Source organism: Dioscorea cayenensis, chromosome 15 (genome assembly GCF_009730915.1).
Source record: "Dioscorea cayenensis subsp. rotundata cultivar TDr96_F1 chromosome 15, TDr96_F1_v2_PseudoChromosome.rev07_lg8_w22 25.fasta, whole genome shotgun sequence".
In the NCBI taxonomy this organism is placed as follows: Eukaryota; Viridiplantae; Streptophyta; class Magnoliopsida; order Dioscoreales; family Dioscoreaceae; genus Dioscorea; species Dioscorea cayenensis.
The window spans coordinates 18,687,524-18,696,926 of NC_052485.1; positions in this window are offsets into that span (position 1 = coordinate 18,687,524).

Sequence of the window (9,403 nt, forward strand, 5' to 3'; positions counted from 1 at the left end):
ATTTTCTGGATTTTGGATCCAGCTTTGTAGTTTCTTGGATATTGTACATTACGTACATAGGACTTCCAAATATATTAAGGTTTGAATAGTCAACTGGCTTACCAGTCCACATCTCCATCGGTGTCTTCAACTCAATTGCAGTTGATGGAGTCCGATTTACCTCATAATAGGCGGTGTTGACTGCTTCTGGCCAGAACTTTTTGTCTAAGCCTGCAGCTCCTATCATAGCTCTTGTTCTTTCGAACAGAGTCCTGTTCATCCACTCTACCACTCCATTTTATTGAGGAGTGTATGATGCCTTCTTGCTTGCAGAATTCATCAAATTCTTTTCCAGTGTATTCTCCTCCATTATCAGTCCTCAAGCACTTGATCTTTTTGCCAGATTCAAGTTCTATTCGTGCTTTGTAAAATTTGAAGACTTTAAACACATCTGCCTTCCTCTTGATATGATACACCCAACATCTCCTGGAATAGTCATCAATGAATGACACAAAGTAATTTTCCCTTCCTAAGGACGTAACTGGTGCTTGCCACACATCAGAGTGAATTAATTCTAGAGTTGCTTTGCTTCTAAAATTAGATGTGTTGAACTATAGTCGATGCTGCTTACTCACAATACAATGCTCACAAAAGGGTAGTGTTACCTTTGTGAGGCCTTGAAGTAGATTTCTTTCTACAAAATCTTCATTCCTTGCTCTGACATGTGACCAAGTTTCTTGTTCCATGTCATTATAGCCCATCTTTGCTTCCTTTTTACTCTTCAAGGTATTCACAACCTATATGCATAAAAGAACACCAAATACACAATATGAGACATAAACCATAGTAAAAATGATGCTCAATGCATGCAAAACATATATAAAAATGTGTCTACTCAAGCACTTATCAATCTTTTAATTCCAATTATTTCATGTCTCATATCTCAATATCATATCAAATCCATTCTACCACATATTTCCATTATCTTCTTTCAAACACATCCCTACCTTAAACAAAATATTATCTACTATTTATATGACAACACAAATTTTAGCATACCATCAATCCAAAAACAATAACATCTTACTTAGTGTTTTCAGAAAATATTTGTACAAGGAAATCACTCAAACTAATAAAACTCAATCACATATAAATATATAATTCACATAGTCAAACATAGATTTACATACTGATATAAGCAATAGTGAATACAAAGCAATCACTCCAACTAATAATTATACAACTATATTCAATTATAAGTTAGCACTTATACGCTCGTCCAAAGCTAAGCCAAAGTTTGTGCACCCTCTACTTCACCTCTATCTTGCTAACCTACAACTAAACAAATACTTACCCAAAATAAATTCTATTATCTGGGTTCTTTTGATCATATCAGTATTTTGCTTTATGTTTCCCAATAATAGAATAAAAAATATAAAAATATATTTTTCATCTTCAATTAAACATAGATCTCACCACAAATTGACTTAGATCTAGAGGAAGGAAAGAGAAAAAGGAATCATGTAATCTATCGATAGTCCGATATTTAACACCAATAACCCTCTAGAACCCAGTCTAACTCCATTAGATTGAAAAGGATTCAACCATCTCAAAAGAATAAAACAAAAAGAAGGGAAAATTGGCAGTCATGTGAAAAAAATAGGAGGAATAGTTTTAGGGTTAAGAGTCTTATATATGTGTGTTTATTCATATTAATCCCCATAATTTAATTTAATTTAATTATATATTAACCATCAGTATTCATTTTATTTTTGTTTTAGTCCTGATGACTTATTACTAATTATTTAAAATATCTTTATTCAATAATCAAATCATTTTAATGAAAATATGCACAATAGCAATTGTTAATTTCAGAGATGTTACATCTCAATTTCATGATAGATAATGATTCCATTGATGATATGATTTTCACAATATCATCTTATATTTTTAAATTGTTAAAATTGTAAATTTTATTATTGATTAATAATTTTTTTCTTTATTAATTAATTTAGCTATTCACAATACTATTTGTATATATATATATATATATATTGCAGATGAGAAAACATTCTGATAAATTTAAAGCCAATTCAAGGGTGAAGCCTTAGCTTTATTACAATGTTTGAAAGTTATTTCTGTAAGATTAGCAGATTAAATTGACATTGTTTTAGTTAGTGTTTAAGTACCAAGTGAGATTTTTTTTAATTTCTGATAAATAATTTTTATTACTATTTTGTTAAATTATGCAAATTAATTTTATAGTTTTTTAAATTTTTATCTCATATTTAAGTACCACTCCTATTCACTCTTCCTTGAAGGGATGTGTACATTCATGATTTTATTTTATAATTATGACTTACATAATTCTATTTTTCATATTGATTTAAATTAATAACATAAATTATATAAGAAAATGTGTTTTTCAACAATTACAAATATTATATGATTTATGATGTATATACAAAAAATATACTTTAGGGGTCGTTTGGCGTTGTTTTTGTTTTTATGTTTTTTGCTTTTGTTTCTTTTATGTTTCGTTTTTGTTTTGTTTTTGTTCTGATGTTAATTTTTTGAAAACAAAAATATGTTTGGATACAAAAATTGTATGTTTCAGAAAGCAAAAAAAAAACATAAAATAAAAAAAAAATTATAAATTTTGTATTATTTTTTTAATTTATATTTTTTTAAATTATTATATTCTTTATATTAGAACACAAAAATTAATTTTGTATTAGTAAACGAAGTTTTTTTATATATTTTTTTATAAAAAAATATAAAAAAATAATAAGATGTCAAATTTTTTTATAAAAATTGTATTAATGACGAAAAAAACACATGATATATAGATCTTTGTGATAATTTGAAAAAGATTTAAAAAAAGAAAAAAATAATGAAGGAGATTTCACAAGAAAAAAATCGAAAATTTCTAACCATCTTTATCTCAAACTTCCTAACAATTTGAAAAATAATTACAAATAAATATAAAAAAAGAGATGGGAGAAAAATAAATTTTTGAGATTGGAAAAAAATCAAGAAAAAAAGTATTATGAAGAAAAAAATGAGGTTGCACCTCTCGAAAGATGAGCCGACACATTTGTTTAAACCATTAATGGCTATGAGGAAAAAGATTGTAATTAATGTATTTAATGAGATAGGTTCATGTTTTTGGAAATGTTTCAAAAATAGTTGAAAACATAAAAATTGCGTTTCCATTTTTTTGAAAACATTAATGTTGTTTCCAAAATTTTTGGAAACAAAAATTGCTTTGCCAAATGTGTTTTTTTCTTATTTTTGTTTTACGAAATTTGAAAATAGACAACAAAAAAACAAAAATTTGGCAACAATGCTAAACAATAGTTATATTTGAAAGTTTGTGAAGATTGTTTATTAACATTTGTTGAGCGTTGTGACTTATTATTTGAATTTTTACTTAAAAATACTACTCCCTCCCTTCATTTTTTTATCTGTCGTGAGTTAACCGAATCTCACATACCAAGAAATTTAGTTATTTCACAAAATTTTATACAAAATTAGTTATCTTTCCAAAATTGCCCCTAATTTATATCTTCATATTTCTCTTTCATATTTTAATTCCAAGAAAAAGAATTGAATAAAGTGTTAAGGGTAATTTTGGAAAAAAAAATAATAAATGCTTCTTGATGTTAGAAAATGACAGATAAAAACGAACATAGATTTGTGATAGCTAAAAAGGAATGGAGGGAGTAAACTAGATGGATTTTGCAGATTCGGGAAGCAACATATTTAGTTTTAAAATTTTAAATAAGTTTGAATTTGGAAATCATATTTTTCATATGTGGCTTGGATATTGTCATTAGTTCCTAACATGTAATCGTAATTAATTAGGTTATAAACAATTCTAAATTAAATAAGAATGCATAGTTGATAAAAATATTTTATAAATTTATAACTTTGGCATTTATTTTCATAAACACATCCCAATTGATTTTCCACGCGCCCGCGTGGGCTGCAGGAATTTCCTCGTGGCCGCGTGAACAGTAATTTTGCTACAGTGTTTCGCTACAGTACTTTCACAAAACGCGGTTCAAACACTCTTCTCTTGAGGCCACATGTCCGGGCACACGTCCATGTGGTAGGCTATAAAACTTTTCTTTATCGACGTATCTTTGAGCGATCTTGCAATCTTCACAAAGAGAAGGAACATGAAGATGTGGTCGCCTTTGTGCCCTTCCAACTAGTGAATTGACTTGAATCTTCTTGGAAGTTGGCACACATCTCCACGTTTATGATCTTCTCTCGTGTCTTGGTCCTTGAATTGAATAAGAACTCCCAACATTGTGTCTTTATAGCCTATCTTTGTTTCCTTTTTTTACTCTTCAAGGCATTCACAACCTATATGCATAAAAAGAACACCAAATACACAATATGAGACATGAACCATGGTAAAAATGATGCTCAATGCATGTAAAACATATATAAAAATATGTCTACTCAAGCACTTATCAACACACCACCAAGAAAGACCTGATTACTGGCTGATATTTACAACACTTGTACATTTGGATTGTGTGCAGGTGATCCAATTTTTTTTTAAGAAGCAGTGAAATACAAGGAGTGACAAGAGGCAATGAATGCGAGATTGCATCAATTGAGAAAAAAACAATACACGGGGACTTTGTCAATTACCTTCAGGGAAGCATGTAGTGGGTTTGAAGTGGATCTATAAGTCAAAGATCAATGATCAAGGTGAGGTTGTGAAGGTGAAGACCAGATTGGTGGCCAAGGGGTATTCCCAGCAATTTGGAGTAGACTATGAGGAAGTTTTCTCACCTGTAGCATGATTGGAGATAGTGAGGGTGGTGCTAGTGCTGGCGGCCCACATTGGCTGCCTGTATTCCACTTTGATGTCAAGTCTGCTTTCTTGAATGGGGACATTCAAGAGGAAGTGTTTATGGTGCAACCTGAAGGGTATACAATCTAAGGAAGGGAATATGAAGTCTATAGACTGAAGAAAGCTCTTTATGGCTTGAAACAAGCCCCGTGCATGGTATAGTAGAATTGATCAGCATTTTTCAGGAGGCGGGGGCTTTTATTAGAAATGAATGTGAGCATACATTATATAGAAAAGAAGCAAGCAAGTGGTGAAAGTTTATTACTAAGCCTGTATGTGGATGATATAGTTTATACAAGCTCATATATTTCTCTTATTAATTAATTCAAAGCAGAAATGATGAAGACCTTCAAAATGTCGACTTTTGGAGAATTGAGTTACTTCCTCGGACTCAAAGTTAAGAAGGAATCGAGTGCAGTCTTTATTAAACAAAAAGAATTACATTGAGAATTTATTACAACGACTCAAGATGGTGAGCTGCAAGCTAGTTGTTACTCCGGTGAGAGTGAATGATCGGGTCTCGGGGAGCTCTAGAGGTCTGAATTAGTTGATCCAAGAATGTACTGGGAGTCTCATTTGTAAGTTACTATGTCTTCCCACACTTGGCCTGACATTTGCTTCGCTGTAAGCTATTTGTCCAGGTTCATTAATGGTCCATGTTTTGATCACTTCATAGCAGCAAAATGAGTGGTGAGATATCTAGCAGGAACCAAGGAGTTTGGGCTGTGGTTCTCACGGGCGATGAGGGATTGTTAGAATCATACTTAGACAGTGATTGGGGAGGTTCCCTGTCTGATTGGAAGAGTACATCGGGGATGCTAGTGCATTTTGGGGCGGCGAGTGGCGGGCAGAACAATTTATTAAATGGTGTCGATATATAAGTATAATATCACTCACGTATGATATAAAAAGAAACATGTAAATGCACAAGCATATATAAAATTATTATGTTAAAACAATATAAATTTTTAAATAATAAAATTTTGTTTAAAAACTTATATTAAAAAATTAATTCAAAAGTCTAAAAATTTAAACTCATATCAGAACTTAATCAAACTATTTGATGTAGTTTGGATGGTTAAAAAAACCATATCAAGATCAAGAGTTTAATTTTTGAATTATTAAGCAACATGATATGAGAGCAGATTGAAAATATTGATAATAATGAAGACAAAAAATGATTTCAGTTTTATATTTTCTAAAGTTGTTAAAAAAAATATGGGTCTTTTTAATTTTAATTTTTATATAATAACCCATAAGTTTTCATAATTTTTTTTGCACATTAACCCCTAAATTTCTAATCTTATTGGTCAATTTACAAATTTTCACAAAAATAATTAATACATATATAATATTTTAAATATTTCCAAAATTTTTGTGGGGTCATTTGACACCACAAAAATCAATGTAGCTCCCGACTGAGGGCGGAGTGCAGATGTCATGGAGTTCAAGGAAGCAGGAGATTGTTGCTCTACAACCACAGAGGCAGAGTACATCACGGCAACATCAGCAGCGTACCAAATTCTTTGGTTTCGAAGAATTCTGGAGGAATGTGGTCATAAAAACCCGATGAGTACAACGCGTGCGTGGTGTGATAATCAATCGGCAATAGTTGTGGCCAAGAATCCTGCGCATCATGGGAGAACTAAGCACATCAATATGCGTTATCATTTTATCAGAGGACTGGTTATAGATAATGTAATATCTCTCCACCACTGTTCCACAGATGAGCAACTGGCGGACCTGTTTACCAAACCACTTCCACCAGAGAAACATGTAGCCATGAGGAGCCTGATTGGGGTGAGAACTCTTCAATCAAGAGGGGGTGTTGAGGATGTGATTGAAGATGGGGTGCAGACGAGGGACATGGAAATCCAAGGGTTGCAATCATCACAGGAATGGTCAGGGTTTTGTGTTGCATGGTGTTCGTGAAAGCAATAGGGCGAGAGAATGGAAGCAGGATCCTCTGCAAGTATGGCACTGTACCTAATTGGAATGGTGAAGCATGGTGCTATTGAGAAGCTGGTTAGCTTGCTTCTCAAGTGTGGTAGTTAAGGTGGTTGTGTTTTGAGAAAAGTAGTATTATCATATTGTTGTAATCTCTTGTAGTTAGTACCTGACCAATGCTGGAGCAGGATAAGGTTTGGTTGTGACCAATGGGGTGTAGATTTGTGTGTTAGCCAATGAATGTGGCACTTTGTGTCTCCTTGTCTGTTTACCTTTTAGATATAAATTAATAGATAGTGGAAGAAGTTGATTGGTTGGTCAAGTTATTTTTCAAAGTCTTTCACCTTTGTATCCGTGTTGACTAGTGATACCCAGTTGATGAAATCAAAAGGCATTTCATCAAACACATAACTTTTCACTGAGCATTTCGTCGAACACTTGTATTTTCTCTCAGTTTCAAAGATCAAAGCCTCATCAATGATATTTATCAACAGTATCAGAACAACAAGGGAACCAGAAGGAAGGACACTTTTGGAAGCCATGAAAGACTAAAAATGCTTGTATTGCTGTTGTTGAGGCAGGTTATATATTTTTACATGCACTGCTATTTATTTAGGTGAGAACATGCATGCATTTAACTCGGGAAGGGTTGTTTCATGGAATTATTAGTTGTTCTTCCGAGCATGTGAAATGTCGAGAATGATGCTAAATCGGTATTAGTGTGTGTGTGTGTGTATTTACTTGAGGATACAAGAATTTAAGTTTAGAAAAGGTTGTTTCATGGAATTGTTAGGTTTTCCATATTAGCAGGTGGAATGTAGAGAACAATAATGATATGTATGTGTGAGGATGCATGCATTTAAGTTTGAGAAGGTTTATTTAACGGAATTGTAAGGTTTTTCACCTTATGATCACGTGGCATGTAGAGAATGATGCCATACGTGTGTGCATATATATATATATATATATTTAGATGTGGATGCATTCATTTAAGTTTGAGATAGTTTGTTTCTTTGGAATTGTTAGTTATTTAAGTTACCATGTGGAATGTAGAGAATGATGATGATGATGATGATGATGATGATGATGATGTGTGTGTGTGTGTAAGGTTTATGTCATGGAATTGTTAGTTGTTCATGTTACCATGTGGAATGTTGGGAATGATGCTGTGTGTGTGTGTGTTTACTTGAGTGTGCACTCATTTACGTTTGAGAATGACTGTTTGCTATGACGCACATGCTCAATGGTACTTTTTTTCTGTTTTTTACTTCTTTGTTTCTTTCGTTTTTTAGTCGTGCTTTTATTTAGACGTATGTTTGGTGGGTTTAAGTAGCTATCACGTCATGTTATATTGAAGAAGTTAATTGATTCTCAAGATGAATTAGGTTGGTTGAATTTTATTATTTATTTATTTGTGTGTCTTGTATTTGATGTAACCAAAATTCATAATTTTTAACTATGATTGAGTTAAATTACAATTATAAAATTAATCACCCCAACATATAATTAAATCAACAGAGGTAATTTTGAAGAGAGATATAAAAATAGATTACAGTTTTTGCAGTTCAAATAAATAATTAGATTTATTTTTTGAAAATAAACAAGTAAAAAGTCCTTATTTTTACTAAATAAAAGAGTGAAATAATCGGTATCCCAGTCTCATGTGCAATTATCCAACTTCATTAAACATGAGGTTGATGATTGGCCTTGCACCAATTACAAGTTTTAGGTTTTTTTTTTAAAAATTAGTAACTTGATTTTAATAAGTTTGGCCACTTATGGTTAATCATTTATTTTATTCCGTAAGTTATTTTTATTTAATATGAAATTATATCTAGGTTGTATTTATGTTAATGTTTCTTTAATATATACTTATCAATATAGCACCCATATTTGCTCATATACACTAATGATAAGTTTATATCACTATAATGAATTTTGCATTAGGTATATACTACAACACAAAAGGCTTATTGTGATATTTTGTAAACAACATTTTTAGCAAATGTCACAGAAAACCATTAAAATGAATTGTAAAGGATAGTTGTAATAAATGTTGGTATAATTTTACTTGTTTCTACGTTTATAATGGCATTTCTACTTATAGTTACAAGAGGTTTTGTTTTGCGATTTTTTTTAAGACTTTAGGAACATTGAAAGAAATATTGGTATAATATTATCTGTTAAGGCATTTCTTATGACCCATGTAACAAATGTCATAAGTTAGTATTACTCTCATTGCATCAATTTGTTTTGACATATTTGAAAACGTAATTTTAAGTTAGGAAAATCATTTTAAAATGGCATTTGATGTAAACATTGTTATATTTTCTTTGCTTGTGACTTTTAGAACCATATTCGTTATTATATGTCTTAATAATTTATAATTTTTTTGTGACATTTGAAATAATTGTTGCAATAGTGCATATATGACATTTCTATATAAACATCTCAATAATTTTGACATTTATTTTGTCTTTTAAAAACAATGTAGATAATGTAATTTTTTATGTTTTATAATCATCACTGTAGTTGAATATGATGGTTGTCTGGGGTTATCAGCGGGGTGGGGATTCACCACAAGATATATTTCCTAGCCTCGGC